General features: G+C 41.5%; 1 pseudogene; it reads right to left on the bottom strand.

Annotated features, from left to right (window-relative positions):
• Positions 1 to 12845, bottom strand: part of LOC137498946 (craniofacial development protein 2-like) — a 37532-nt pseudogene extending 24687 nt beyond the window's left edge.
• Between the last annotated feature and the right edge of the window lie 3853 nt (positions 12846 to 16698).

The following is a 16698-nucleotide window of genomic DNA, read 5'->3' as shown; positions in this document are numbered from 1 at the left end:
GTCTAGTATATGAAGACCTTCCGTGTTTAGGTATAAATACCACCTTCGCCTGACGCCACAAGGAGTATACGTACCCCATAGTGAGACAGGCTCTAAAGATTCTAACCAGGTATGGTATAAGGACCCCCCCCCCGCCTCCTGAAGAAGCGCCGGGAAGATCCCATCCACACCTGGGCTTTTCTAAGGGGCAAAGGATTCTAATGCCCAATTAACCCTTCTTGGGATGACAATCTCTGCGGCTTCCCTCCAGCCACTTTTATCGGGTCTGAAGGATCCGCTCGATTCTACCTCACTATTCGTGATTACCGAACCTGGAAAGTGGGCATCAAGCAATAAGCTCAGGGTCTCCCCCTCTGTGGATGTGTATCCACCAGAAGGAGTCTCCAGTGAGCCCAGCCTTGCCCTTCTATCCAAGGTTAAAATTTTATGAAGCCTTGCCGCTTCATGTTGACTTTCAATGGAGTCACAAAATTGTCTCCAAGATTTCCTAGAAGCTTTTTTGACTTCTGACTTGTACCTTCTTTGTGATTCTTTGTAAGAATCTAGGCTTTCTTGATCCTGAAGTTCCCTGTATTTATTCCAGAGCCTTCGTGTATTTCTCTTCAGGTGTTCAAGATAACTATTCCACTTGAAGCTTCCTGTTACTCTTTTTGCCTTAACAATAGGGCAGTTTAATTCATAAGAGGTAACCAGCGTCCGTGTGAGAAAACTCACACTGAGCTCCAGCTCTTGTTTTTAATTATGTTTGAGGGTCCTCCCTCCAGTCCCCTCCTCACGTCCTCCCTAAAATATATCCAATCGGTTCGTCTAGGGTTTCTGTAAGACGGGATCACGATGGAGCCCTCTATATAAAACACAATGTGTCTATGATCTGACAAGGAAGGCTCCAAAGAGACCTTCCAGTCTTTAAATTCCTGCATGATTCCCATGGAACCCAGGGTAAGATCTATGATCCCTTCGCTCCTATTATTAATGAAGGTAGGGGTATCACCAATATTCATGATCTCAAGATCAGTTGTACATAGAAATTCTATGAGGTGCTCTCCCCTTCGGTTTGTATTTTTACTTCCCCAAATGCTATGATGACCATTGGCATCACATCCTACTACGAGGTTAAATCCTTGTTTCCTACAGTATATCACCAGTCTCTTGAACTCCTCCGGCGGGGGTGGAGATTCAGAGTCTCCTGGGAAATATGCAGAACAGACAACTAAGTCTCTTGGCTGTCCGCCCTCTTCATATCTCATTAGGACTGCTACCAAGTCTCTAGTAATGAAACCCGGTGTAGCCCAAGCGTTATGATCCTTAATTAGTATACATGCTCTAGGCTTCTCCTCTGCTATTCCACTGAATAGAGTGAAACCTGCACATTTTAGTCCCATGATATGCCCCTGTCTAAGCCAGGGTTCCTGTATCAGGGCGACCGAAAACCCGCCTTTCTGGATACTTCTATTAAGTACCCTAGAGACCGCTATACAATGTTGTATATTTGCTTGTATGAAAGTAATCATTCTTTACTTTCATAGAATACTTTACCTTATGCGGTCTCCGGAACTTGCAGCTCCGTCTCCCTCGATGGATCCTGGGGCTTGGCTGGCCCCGGTTCCTGTCGGGGCTCCAGCTCTTTGCCCCTGCTGGTCTCGGTTTTATCTGTGGTGGGGTTGGTCCTCTGCTTGGCACGTTTGCCTTCCACCAAGGTGAAGGTAGCCACATGCACACCGCAGAAGATCTTCTTCCCCACCACTTTCTCCACAGCCCTGGAGTCCATGCTGACCACAAGACGGACACCTCTCTTCTCCTCCTTGCGGTCGTAGACCCTCCAGCTGGTGGGATTTAAGCCATGGTTCTGGCGTGCCATTCTTCCCAAAAGGACACTATTGTCCTTTGGTTGTCCTGGTATCCAGACCATGACTCTCTTGTAGGAAAGGAGTTTGTCCATGCCCACAATTGTTCGCACGGCCGCACCCCTTGACAGATAGCAGTCCAGGAACTGAGGCTTAATTGGCCCCTGCTCCGGAAGCTCGTCTATCAGATTGGTGATAGCCTCTTCCACAGCTTCCACCTGTTTCTCGGATAGCTGCTGGTCAGGATATCCCACAGGTACTATGGCCATCCTGATCCCAGCATTGGCTATCCTGGCGTACTCCACCTTGGGTCTCTTGCGGGTCTGCCGATCTTCTTCTGGGGTTGCCCTCGACAGAAGTCGTTTCCCCGCTGGCATCTTAGTGGGTGGGGTCCTCTGTGCCCTAGAAGCAGAATCCTTTTCAGGGTCCCGCCTCTTGTGCCCATTGGATCCCTCCACTGTTGTCGCTGTTGTGGTAGTAGAAGTCCCCTCAGCCCCAGGAGTTAGGCCCTCTTTGGCCTGCTCCCGGGCCTTTAAGGCCTTCTTGTATCTCCTCTTTTCAGCGCCAGAGCGCTGTTCCTTTTTATTCTTCTGGACCTGTAGATTGCCCACCTCTTGAGTGAGCCCTCTAACTGTCGAAGATGAACTATCCGAGGGTATCTCCGAAGAGTCCCCTTCGGTTGTTGTTGTAGTGTTTCTCTCGGAGGCCCCAGAAGAGCTATCCGGTTTATGGATGGCTACCGTATTCATTCAAGTCCCACGAGTAGCTAGGGAAATATATGTCCGCCCAGGCAGAGCCCCGCATACCCGGGTAAGGCTACTTACTTCGAGAGGGCGCCAAGTATCTTGAAGGCTCCGTTCAAGACACATCTCCCATGTGCCATGCACCCCATCGGCACGGGTCGCATTACACCTTAGGGTTGGGCGGTGCTTTAGCTTCCTCCTCCTTGTATGCCAACGGTTACCCAATAGGGCTCCATTCGGCATCGCAAGAAAGGAGCTACTAGTCCCCCTCACCACGAAGAGGATCTTCAATTGAAGAGGGTAACCAAGGTTAGTCCCCTACAATTGTAGCAGCACACACGAGGGGGCCATGTTTGCTTGATACCCAAGTACTTGTAAGGATCGTTCGAAATCATCGTTACAATTGATCGCCCATCTCTCAGCTCAAAATAATCTTCTTCATACAATTTACCTTTGACCATTCTAACCATTTGGCTGTTGTCTGTTGTCCTCCATTAGTTCACGAGTGTAAGAAAAGGTGATCAAATTTGTCTCTTTAATACTTGTGGCTGAATTATCATCAGTCGATTCAGGTTTCATTTCCTGCTTTGTTTCTCGAACAACCATTTTGAGTCTGGTCTGAGGGATCAGATTGTTTTTTAAGATCACTCTGTATTGGTTAGCTACTCGCTGTTCTTTCACTAAGATGTCAGGATATTTGGGTGAATTCTCTGTAACGTTTCTGCCTGTATCCAGTTACATTTACTCCAAAATTCGCAACTTTGTAGTAGATGCGCATAATATCTTCGTTCATGACATTGGTCCATTTCATTACTTTTTTATTATTATTGTTGTTGTTGTTAGTCGTTTAGTCGCTTTCAACTCTCCGTGACCCCATAGACCAAAGTGCGCCATTTCTCCCTGTCGTATACTATTTTCCGTAGTCTTTCTAAATTGATGCCATCAATCCACCTCATTCGTTGTCGCCCTCTTCTCCTGTTACCATCAGTCTTCCCCAGCATTAAGGTCTTTTCCAGTGAATCATGTTTTCTCATAATATGACCGAAGTACTTTAGTTTTTGTCTGAGTATTTGACCTTCCAGTGAACAGCCTGGGTTGATTTCCTGTAATATGGACTTATTAGATCTCTTCGCAGTCCACGGAACTCTAAGGAGTTTTCTCAAACACCATAGTTCAAATACGTCTATTCTTCGACTCTCAGCCTTTCTTACTGTCCAGGTTTCGCTTCCGTACATTGCTACTGGGAAGACCATAGCCTTCACTATACGAATCTTCGTTCTTTAAGTTACGTCTCTACTCTTGAAAATGTTATCAAGATTGGCCATTGCCTTCCTCCCAAGGAGCAAGCGTCTCTTAATTTCATGGCTGCAATCGCAGTCAGCAGTTATTTTGGAGCCCAAGTAGATGAAACTAGGAACAACCTCCATTGTTTCACCATTTATATGCCAGGAGGTGATAGGTTTAGTTGCCATGATCTTTGTTTTCTTGACATTCAACCTCAGTCCAGCTTTTGCACTTTCTTCTTTCACCTTCATTAGTAGATACTTAAGTTGTTCTTCACTTTCTGCCAACAGGGTGGTGTCATCAGCATATCTAAGGTTATTTATATTTATCCCACCAATTTTATATCCAGTTTCTGTTTCATCTAATTTGGCATTCCTCATCACCAACTCTGCATATAAGTTGAATAAGTAAGGTGACAATATGCAGCCTTGACGTACACCTTTCTCAATCTTGACCCATTCAGTTGTTCCATTTAGGGTTCTCACCATAGCTTCCTGATCAGAGTAGAGATTTCTCATAAGGCAAATAAGATGATCTGGTACTCCCATAGTCTTGAGTACTTGTCACAATTTATTGTGATCAACACAGTAAAAAGGCTTGAGCATAGTCAATAAAGCATAAGTATAGGTCTTTCTGGAATTCTCTTGCTTTCTCCATAATCCAGAGAATATTAGCAGTTTGATCTCTGGTTCCTCTGCCTTTACGAAAACCGGCTTGTTCTTCAGGTAGTTCTAGATCTACATACTGCCGAAGCCTATTTTGCAGGATCTTGAGCATAACCTTACTAGCATGCGGTATAAGTGCGATTGTTCGGTAGTTTGAACATTCTTTACCGCTGCCCTTCTTTGGAATTGGGATGAACACTGAGTTTTTCCAATCTTTTGGCCACTGCTGGGTTTTCCATATTTGCTGACATATTGAATGTAGCGCTTTCACAGCATCCTCTCCTAGGATTTTGAACAGTTCTGCTGGGATTCCATCATAACCACTTGCCTTATTGTTTGCAATACTTTCTAGGGCCCACTTGACCTCACTTTCTAGGATATCTGGTTCTGGCTCTGACAACAGAGTAACTTCATCCTCAGGAGTATTCCGATCTTTCCTATACAAATTGCCTACATATTCCCTCCACCTTTCTTTAATCTCTTCTGCTTTAGTAAGATCTTTTCCATTTTTATCTTTTATCATTCCAATCTTTGCCTGGAATTTCCCCCTGATGTCTCCAGTTCTTATGTAAAGATCTCTTGTCTTACCCAGTCTGTTATTTTCCTCAACTTCCTTGCACTGTTCATTCAAAAAGGCATTATTATGTCTTCTAGCTAGTTTCTGAAACTCTGCATTTAATTTAGACATCTTCGATCTTTCCCCTTTGATTTTTTGCATTCCTTCTTTCTTCTGCTATTTGTAGCGCTTCAGCCGATAACCATTTGGCCTTCTTCTTGTTCTTTTTCTTGGGAATATGCTTTTCCGCTGTCTCCTTAACAACACAGCGTACTTCTGACCATAGCTCTTCTGGAACTCTATCTCTTAAATCTAATCCATTAAATCTGTTTCTAACCTCTACTGTATATTCAAGAGGTATACCATTTAGGTCATATCTGCTTGATGGTTTGGCTCTGTCAATCCTTTTTAATTTGAACCGGCATTTGGAAATTAAGAGCTCGTGATCTGATCCACAATCATCCCCAGGCCTTGTTTTGGATGACTGTACAGCGCTCCTCCACCTCTGACTACAGAGTATGTAGTCGATCTGATTCCGACATTTACCATCTGGCGAGGTCCAGATGTATAGGCGTCGTTTGGGCAATTGAAACAGTGTGTTGGTAATGATCAGTGAGTTGTCTTGACAGAATTCTAGGAGTCTCTGTCCAGCTTCATTTGTTGTGCCAAGGCCAAATTTTCCCGTTACTCCATCTACAGTTTAATTTCCTACTTTGGCATTCCCGTCGCCAATAATGAAGACGACATCCTTCTTTGGTGTTAACTGTAGCAATTCTCGTAAGTCTTCATAGAACTGGTCAATATCTTCCTCTTCAGCTCCTGTGGTTGGTGCGTAAATTTGTATGACTGTGATGTTAAAAGGTTGGCCTTGAAAACGCACAGACATCATTCTGTCAGTTTCAAAATTGCACCCCATTATTGTGTTACGTACCCTGTTACTAACTATGAGGGCAACTCCATTTTTCCTTTGGTTTTCATGTCCAGAATAGTAGACCATGTACTCATCTGTAGCAAATTCACCAATACCAATCCATCTCACTTCCCTTATTCCCAGTATATCGATGTCCAGTCTCTTCATTTCTCGTTTGACTATATCCAGCTTTCCTTGATACATGGATCTTACATTCCAAGTTCCTAAACAGTACTGTTCCTTGCAGCATCGCACATTTCTTGAGGCTTCTCTCAACGTAGTTCTCCCCGGAGATCCGACTGGGGAACTTGAAACTCCGGAATATTTTGAATTGAGCAAAGCCATAGGGTTTTCTTGGGAAAATTACAGTGGTGGTTTCCCGTTGCCTTCCACTGTCCTCCACTCCTGTTGGCTCACTGACCCAGTTTCCCGCTGGGGTTGTAAAGCCAACCTTCCACTGGGTTGCTCAGCTTAACAGGGGCACCACGCGTAGGTAGGATTTGGAGAATTGAGGTGTGAGAGGCTAAGTGAACTCTCTTGGTGAGTTCATATATTCGCATCACAGCCCCGTTTCTAGCCAGAGTCTCAAGATGTTCGTAGAGACTCCCCCAGGTCGTTTCCTGGGCCCTTTTTATTATTATTATTATTATTATTATTATTATTATTATTATTAATAATAATAATAATAATAATTTATTTACCACAAATCATACATATTTTATGGATGGTCTAATGAAAAAGGTCAAGCCCCATGTACATTAGTTGCTCACAGACCAACAAAGCTAATATGTACAGTAAGAATTACATTATTCACATCTTTACTCTCGTACAGTAATCCATTCACTCTACAACACTTACACTCCCTTTCGGTCCCGTCCATGTACTCACAGAGATTTACATCTTTTTACATGGTTTGTAAACTGCGTTAGAGGCAAAGCTTATATTTTAGGCGGTAGCTCATTCCAGAGACGTGTGGAGCGGCGCAGTAACCGGATTGGTAGGAGGTGGTACGAGCAAATGGAGGGACAAGATTAACGCTTGTGCGGACAGAAGAAAAGGATAAGGAAAAGCGGCGAGACGGGTCAGGGTTAATGGAGCCGACGAGAGATTTTCGGAGGAAGATCAAGTCGGTTCTTTTGACAATGTTTTCTATTGAGGGGAGGTCAGCCGAATGAAGATGGGAGCGGTAAGTTATTAGCCTCTCCGTCCGATTATTTTCTTTTTTTCCTACTCCGACGATATTAGAGCATTCGAGGTAGTCCTTAATTTTAATTCCCTTCTGGTCCTTGTCTCCTTGGCCGATACCTTCATTTTCGAAATGCCCGAACCCTTCCATTTTCCCAATGATTAATGTTAATGTTGCATTTTACTTTCACTTAAAACAACGAATATCACCAGCACTGGTGCATGCAGGTGCTTGCAAGAAATGACAACCTACTTAGATACTAAAGGCAGAAAGATCGGCCTTAAGTACAGAAATACCAACTTAATGGAGGTTGGTGGAACCCAAGATAAGAAGATCCGATTGGGGAACTTGAAACTCCGGAATATTTTGAATTGAGCAAAGCCATGGGGTTTTCTTGGGAAAATTACAGTGGTGGTTTCCCGTTGCCTTCCACTGTCCTCCACTCCTGTTGGCTCACTGACCCACCTACCTACTGCAATGTACGCCTGCGGTTCACGAAGTCCATAGCCATGCTCCAGAACAAGATGAATAGTTGTTTTATATTGGTAGTATTATTGCCACCATTAGAGGTACAGACAAGGATATCAGTTATCCGATAAGACTGGCTTCAGCCGTGTTTAAGACCACACAGTTTGGTCAATGACAGCCAGTAGTACCGTTACAATGATAAAAATATCCAAGAGCATTTTCCTACCTACTGCAATGTACGCCTGCGGTTCACGAATATTTATAAACAATGTGAATAAACACTTGAATATATATTGCCCTCAGAGAATTCTTGATGTCTCGTACCATGATCATGTCACCATTGAAGAAATATTGCGAAGATCGGACTGCTATGACTGATCGTCCGATGTGGCTGGTAACGGTGTCCCAAAGTTTTTGGTAGACTGTATTAATGGTATTGTACCAGGTGAAAAACTTTTCCAGAGATCCATGTTGTATGTGTGTTTCTGTATGATATGTTCCCTAAATTTTTTCTTCTGCAAAGAAGTGATAGAGGTTATATTTTGCTCTGGAATTCATTAAGCACTGCAGTCAGCACACGAACAGATGGATGTGATTCATGAAGTTGTTTATTAAAATGTCTACGGAAAGACTCAGCCCCATTTGTCGTTCAGGAATCGCTTAAAGAACAAGTAGAAATTTGGCGTCATCATTTATTTAGTTTTCGAATACATACTCGACGAAAGAATTCATTTGGGGAATACTGCAAACCAAAGAAACATTTTAGACGTTGTCTTAATTCTGAGCTTTTATTCATATTTTCACGTTTCAGCCCGATGTTTACAATTTTCCGGGGCCAGGCCTGTCCGAAATGAAAGCTGCAACAATTAAGACGCGCGTTCGGAAACACATTTCTTACAGCAGTTAGAGCTGCTAATTCAAAGTCTAACATTATACATTCAGGGTTAAAATTGTTTTTACATAACTGGCAAATACCGTCCCACATGTTTTCATACGTTTAAACAGTTTTGGATAAAAGTAAGCAAAATATAAGTTGAATGTGTCCGGCATTTGTATATGAGTGAATGGTATACATCTGATAAAAATGCTTTGGGGTCACATAAAATCTGCCATCTGTTAATATGGTATCAGAATTATTGCATGAAAAGTTAAATTTGTTTCAAACGTAAGATCTAGGCCTACGTAACAAAATTTCTCATGTCCGCTAATTTTTTTTTTGCTAGGGGCTTTACGTCGCACCGACACAGATAGGTCTTATGGCGACGATGGGATGGGAAAGGCCTAGGAGTTGGAAGGAAGCGGCCGTGGCCTTAATTAAGGTACAGCCCCAGCATTTGCCTGGTGTGAAAATGGGAAACCACGGAAAACCATCTTCAGGGCTGCCGATAGTGGGATTCGAACCTACTATCTCCCGGATGCAAGCTCACAGCCGCGCGCCTCCATGTCCGTTAATTAAAATATTTTTTGCTATTGGCTTTACGTCGCACCGACACAGGTAGGTCTTATGGCGACGATGGCATAGGAAAGGGTTAGGATTTGGAAGGAGCGGCCGTGGCCTTAGTTAATGTACAACCGCAGCATTCGTCTGGTGTGAAAATGGGGAAACCACGGAAAACCATCTTCAGGGCTGCCAACTATCTCCCGAATACTGGATACTGGCCGCACTTAAGCGACCGCAGCTATCGAGCTCGGTCATTAAAAATTCATGTTATTGTACTAATGCCTCGTCAGCAGAGCGAGGTAAAATTAGTAGTAATTTTCTTCTTTCTCTGTACATTAATATACGAATACTGCTAATGTTTCCTTCGTGAATATGATTTGCATTTGACAAATTCCCTTACGAATAATTGTACGTTATTGTGTAGTCAGGTCCTCTGCAGCTATGCGTTTACAACTATTTCTAATTATTTGATTTTCTATACACTGTTCGCTTTCACTTTCATGCGTACGTTCACCTCTTGTAAACACAACTTCTAGTCTATAATGTAGCTACACAGTTTTTAACAATGCGCCGCCACGATATATTTCCAGTACTCATTAAACGTTGTTTACGGTATTTAAAATTATCCCAGCTGTGAGCATGCTTCCGAGAGATAGTGGGTTCGAATCTCACTGTCGGCATCCCTGAAGATGGTTTTCTGTGGTTTCCCACTTTCACACCAGACAAATGCTGGGGCTATACCTTAATTAAGGCCACGGCCGCTTCCTTCCCATTCCTAGGCCTTTCCTAAACCATCGTCGGTGCGACGTAAAACAAAAGGCAAAAAATAGCTAAAATTATCCCAGACTACGCATTGCACTCCACGGTTGGTCACTGTTTTCACAAGTCCCATGCCAGCAATATCTACTGTTCAGCAGTATTTCCACACCAGCACCATATAGGCTGTGTTCGTAATGCTGTTAATCAGTGCTGTCATCCCTGTCCCATATGGGCGCGTTCATACATTCAGTAATAAGACGGCTTGATAAATTTACGATAGACTCAATCTTCCTTTTTACGAAGGATTTATATGCCATAGTTAGAGCTTAGAGCCATGCAGCCACTTTCACTGTGTCCGAAACCATGGTTAGCGTCAGTGGTTAGCGTGCTGGCCTTTTGTCACAGGGGTCCCAGGTTCGATTCCCAGCAGGGCTGGGAATTTTAACGGTGATTATTTAATTTCCCTGGCACTGGGACTGAGTGTATATGCCATCTTCACCATCATTTCGTCCTCATCATGACGCGCAGGTCACCTACGGGTGTCTAATCAAAAGACCTGCACCAGGCCTCTCCGGAGGCCATACACCATTTCGTTTCATTTACTTTCACTGTGTGATTAATTTGTCACATTCATTTGCGGTAGTGTAACCTACATTTTTGCGGTTATATCACGGTATCCCACGGCCAGTTTTGCGCAAATGGCATGCACCCGCTGATATGACTGTTTGTTGATTAATAATAATAATAAATAAATTTTTATGGTAATTTAAAGTATTACGAGAAACATCAAGGGTTTGCTCAACAGAACAGCCTTTGAATATGACTACAACGGTGTGTTTATCACCTGTGACAATTCTCTGACTCAACTCAGCAAAAAACAAGGCAATTAATGAACAGTTTGCGTGATTATTGCTGCTGAATTATGTTTTCTCTTATCGATCATCTAAGTGTAATAGTCGCCCTGACCTCCTCATGTTAATGCGAGTCGTTTACACCAAGAAGATATCTGATAACATCCTTGTTCGATATTCAAAGATATTGTAATTGAGAGAGTGGCTGGTACAGATCAAGTTCTACACGCTATTGTCTGTTTGACGGAAGCACCATAATCCCGACGGCAAGTGTCAACATGTACAGACGATGACTTGTTCTGTACTGAAGTATAGAATGAGGTCATTATATATGTTACGGGGATACCCGTTGACCAGCAGAGGTGAAAGAAGGTGCCGGCGTGAATGGGTCTAACTACTATGTCAAGAAAGAATTCAAACTGAAATGGAAGGTTATATTTTCAAAAAGCAACAAGTTAACAAAATTCTCACTTAGTGAGATAACAATGATGTATCAGGTACCATGACAAAGTTTAGACAAAACAAAAAAACCCAAACTTTAGTGACAGTTTGATAAACAGGGCTTTCAGCCCCTCGCTTTACATTTCTTGAGCTCTCAGCTCAACTTTACAAACGAGTACAATTTTACACAAGGGCAGAAATCCCCTAATACATGGAGCGCTGGCTCCCAACTCACAATATCAAACCTTCAAAAGGCATTCAGAAATCTTACTTTGAAAAAGAGCTAACAGGCTCTCAGTTTTCAAGCCAATTCAAGGCAACACGAAAAATATCTTACAGCTTTCTGGCCTTCCATGGCCCAGCTTACAAACTGAAACAGGGGTATCTCGTACCCAACTTATAGGGCCTTCGTGTAAAAGAAATAACAGTTAAATAAATGGCCCGAACACAAAATGAAAGGAGGCGAATACTTGCACTCCTAGATGTGAATTCTAAAACCTAAAGGGCACTAGGCCGATGAGACAGGGGCTATTCCCAAACTATGGAGGTGACTCGTATAAGAATGAGTTTAAGACATTACGGAAAGGAAGAAAACCAGTTACAAAACGTAGTCACCTCAAACCAATATGAAGGGGAGCTCGAGAGGGTACCTCACTCTCTATCCCCGATTTACAGTCAAAGATTTTATGAAGTTGTTACATAAGCCCGCAGAAGTTACATTTTCAGAAAGTTAGGTCACATAGTTAAGGTTTCGGACCTCTCTCTCGGGTTAAACTGCAGAGATAGCAAGAAATAAAGATGTTAAGTGGCCATACCTTGTCGGAGTACTGCTGCCTGATGAAAGAGGCACCTCCCGCCTCCTGCTTGACACACACACTAAGTTCGATGACGATCAATTGGCCAAGAGACGTGGAAATCCGCAGTTTATAAACCCTCGGAGAAAGTTCGAGACCTTTCATGAATAATCAAGCCACACCGTCTCACTTTATTGGTTACCTTAAAGTTACACACAAAATCGAAGAAGAAGCCTGTGATAGGCGAAAAATTAATTACAGAAATTCGTGATTTGCTAAATTCAAAACTGGCGGAAAGAAAGGATAAATATTGCCAACCCAAAAATTAATGAACGAAATTTAGTAAAAAAAAAACTTATGAATACAAAACTTCTTCAAAAAAGTTCTTTCACTTCGCACCAGAGTGCATGATAATAGTTTTTCAGCAGAGACATCTGTTGAAGAAAGTCCAAACTTCTTGATGACTGGTAAACAAAACACGTAGAACTGCATACAGCACATGAAACTTCAAAATAAGAAAATTACGTCCAATTACAGTAGTGACATCTTCTGAGTAATGGTTGAAGTAGGTGTAGTTTCAAGTTCACTATTTCTCCAGAAGAGGAATTCTTTAAGGCGCAAGATTTAAAGGTGCGGCGTAGAGGTGTACCTCCCGGTACAATATAGATGACCACTCACCCTGCAGAGTAGAACTTGTACCATACTTGGCACAAATGTTGAATATCGGACCGGAGAGGAAACTGATTCTTATTCTAGTACCGTCTGAGACAGATTGGTGACCAACATGAAGTAGTTTTCGCTCTTCTGACCTTCCCGTATCAGGGATGCAATGTCGTGGATGGTTGATGTCGAACCACCGTCGGAGGCTACACGTTCGGGATAACCTTCTTTGCCAGCGTCCATGTTTCCCTTCTATACCGCCTTCTACGATTAGTTGTATCAGCCTGTCATTTTTATTTTAAATATGTGACCGAAATAAGCTGATGTTTCATTTTACGAGGGTTAAGACTTCGCATGATTTCTCTACACGAAGTGGTGTGCCATTATTTTAAAAGCATGCGGTCAGTTCACTAAGAAAGCTGTTAGAGTGCATTCTTCGGCATCGTAAAGTAGCACTGATGTCACATATAACACTTCACGACGCACGGGAGTGTTTTGAATCGGAGGAAATGTAAGGAATACACTTCTTGAAATGCCGATTCTGGTCTTAGTTTTCTCATATTTTTGAGTTAGATGACACCGGAGGAACTTGAAATGTGTCACTACTTCAACGGTGATTCCGTCCAGCGTGATAGCGTTGGGAGTTTTCTCTTTGCTGATAATTTTGTTTCCTGATAACGTATTTTAAGCTCGGACAGCTTGCCTACTAGGTTCATGCTGTTAAGAGAATTATCAGAAAGAAGAAACTGATATTTGATATTCAGTTTGTCATCTGAAGGACATCCTAAAGTGAATGTAGGGTAGTCTCAGGGATAGACTTTATACGATAGGATTATAGCTTTTAAGAGAAAGAAACTCCTGAAATGCTAATAGGCAGCAGATTCCTCAACAGAATAAAGGAATGACTAGGAATGGAAAGGTAGCGGCCGTGGATTTAAATGGGAAACCACAAAAAACATCTTTTAGTTTGCGAACAGTTGTTCGAATTACCCTTGCCTTACAGCTATGCATCACTTACGGTGTAGTCTACTCGCTTGGTTTTCAGCTGAGTCTGGAAATACTTACTCTTACTTCGGCCAGGTTTTTCATTTTCTCATTCCTTTTCTGACAGTCGTCGGTCAACACGTGTATTTTTCAATCCCTATTGCGTTACATCTGCGAGGCTTAGGACGGAACACAATTAAATTATTTATTATCTACAGGATGTGGCGTAGGGATGTGGCGACCCCATCGGTCAGTGGGAAACCACTGCAGTCAGCCACCCGAATATTGGCCTGTAAACTACAGTTAGATGGGTTTGGAGTAAATGACAACCCAAAACCGTGAAGATCTTCGGATAATCACCCATTACGTTGGGCAGCTTCTTGCCTATGAGGAATGTAACGGGATACTACAACATTATATTTCCCAGGAAACACATGGTATGGCTCTTTGTGTAAATGATTCCAGAAGTAAAACTTCCCCTCAATCGGATCTCCCGGAGAAGATAACAATGAGACAAACCGAAGATAATTTGAAGGAAGATGAGAAAGGAAGGTCAAGGCAGGTTAGGAAGAAGGAAGAGAAGATAGAGATTAGAACATGGAATATTCTAACACTGCTACAAGGTGGCAAGCTGGAAAATGCGAAACAGGAGATGAAGAAAAATCGACTGGATGCTTTAGATATGTGTGAAATAAAATGGAGAAGCTGTGCTCAGGTAGAAAGTGGAGAGTACACGTTGTGTTATTCAGGAAACGAAACTGGTGGTAGTAATGGTGTGGCAATTATGATAGGAAAACGGCTGAAGAACAAACTATTGAAGGTGGACTATATAGATGATAGATTGATGATGATTAGAATAAAGGGTGACAAGAAAGGATGTTGTTATAATAGAAGTTCACATGCCAACAAGCCAACACAAGGATGAGGAAGTAGAAGTGTACTATGAAGAGATTGAAGATCTTATGGTAAAGGAGAAGAGAAGTGCCTGCATTATTGCAATGGGGGATTTTAATGCAGTGGTTGGTGAAGGAAGAAAATAAGAAGTAGTTGGAAAATTCGTACTGGGTACAAGAAACAGCAGGAGTGAAATGTTAGTTAATTTCTGCAAAGAAAATTCACTTGTGATTGGGAACACTTTGTTCGAACATCACAAGAGACGGCGTTACACATGGACATCCAGGTTGAATAGTGAGAGGCATCAAATTGATTTTATCATGATACAGAACAGGTACAGAAACTGTCTAAAGAATGCAAAAGCATACCCCGGAGCAGATATAGATTCAGACCACAACTTGCTGGTGGGAGATTTGCAAGTGCGGTTGAAAAAAGTGAGAAAGGGTAAACCAAGAGAAAATTTTGGATTAGAAATTCTAATGAAAAAAGGTGAAGACAAGGAGCTGGAAGACACATTTTTGTCAAAATGGAATACAGGTTCTAATAAAGACGTGCAAATGAGACATGGAAGAGGATGAGAGAAAAAGTCACATATTCTGCAGAAAAAGTAGTTGGGAAAAGGACATCTGCAAGAATAAGGAAGGAATGGGTCACAAATGCAATGCTCAGCAAGATGGGGGAAAGAAGGAAATGGAAGAATGTAGGATCAGAGAAAGGGAAACGAATGAACAGAAAACTGAACAACGAATAAAGGAGAGAAACAGATCAAGCAAGGAAGACTTGGATGAAAGATGTGAGGAAATCGAGAAATTAGAAAAGGAAGGGAAATATAAAATGATGTATAAATTAGCTTCAGAACTGGTATTTGAAGGGAGGAAAACAGGACCAGTACGGAAATAAAAAGAAATGATGGCACATTGGTGTACAAGAGGGCTGAATTTTTAAAATGAGTGTATCTATATCTCAAAACCTTAAAATATTACAGATGTAAAAATTGGTATTTTGAATTTCCTTTAAAAATAAAGAAACAAGTATTTTTTGTTTCTGAAAATTCCATTAAGAGGGGTGAAACAAGGGTGAAAATGTGGTTGAATGCCTATAATGAGGATACTTATTTCTCAGAAACTGAAGATATTACAGACATTAAGATTGGTATTTCGAATCTCTTTCAAAAAGAAACACGTATTTTTTGTTTTAGAAAAATCCAATTAATGGGGGTTAAACAGGAGTGACGAATGGGGTGAATTTTCCGAAATACTATATCTATAGTAAATCTCAGAAACGTAAAATATTACAGACGTAAAAATTGGTATTTGAAATGTCCTGTGAAAGTAAAGAAACATAAGTGATTTGTTTTCGGAAACTGCACTTAAGGGGAACTAAAAATGGGGTGAAATTTTAAAATAAGCATGTCTATAGTATATCTCAAAAACTTAGCATATTACAGAAGTAAAACGGGTTTTTTTAAATCTCTATTAAAAATAAAGAAACATGTTTTTTTTTTCGGAAAATCCACTTGGGTGGGGGTAAAATGACTGAAAATTGGGTTGAATTCTTTTTATTAGGATACTGATATCTCAAAAACAGACGTGAAAATTGGTATTTGGAATCTGCTTTAAAAGTAAAGAAACATGTATTACTTTGATTTCGGAAAACCCAATGAAGGTGAGGGGGTGAAAGAATTGAAAAATTAATTGAATTAATTGTATGAGGATACTTACATCTAATAAAAACTAAAGTTGTTACAGACGTGAAAATTGGTATTTGGATATGCTTTACAAACAAAGAAAAGGGGGAAAATCATCTTGGGGGGGGGGGGTGGAAAGTAGTTGAATTATTTTTATGAGGACACGTATCTCAAAAACAGAAGATGTTACAGTCGTGATAATTGGTATTTAGAAGATCCTTTAAACATAAATAAACACGCCTATTTTTTTTGGGGGGGGGGGAATTAAATCAACGGCGGTGGGGTGTAAAAGAATTTGAGACCAATTGATTTTACTGTTCATAATGTATTTGATTCTGATCATAAACCGATCATTTTTAATCTTTCCTGGGTTCGTTTTCAAGAAGCAGCTTTTCCTTTGGAGAACTTAAAGTTAGATTACAGTAGATTCTTCTGGCATGTAAATAAAAATTTAAACACATTTGGAATAAACGATAGGAATGACATTGACCGTGCAATTGTTCACCTCTATAATAAGGTCAATTATCTATG

This window comes from Anabrus simplex, chromosome 3 (genome assembly GCF_040414725.1).
Source record: "Anabrus simplex isolate iqAnaSimp1 chromosome 3, ASM4041472v1, whole genome shotgun sequence".
Taxonomy (NCBI): Eukaryota; Metazoa; Arthropoda; class Insecta; order Orthoptera; family Tettigoniidae; genus Anabrus; species Anabrus simplex.
Note: the sequence above shows the minus strand (reverse complement) of the source record. Positions and strands in the feature narration are given on the sequence as shown.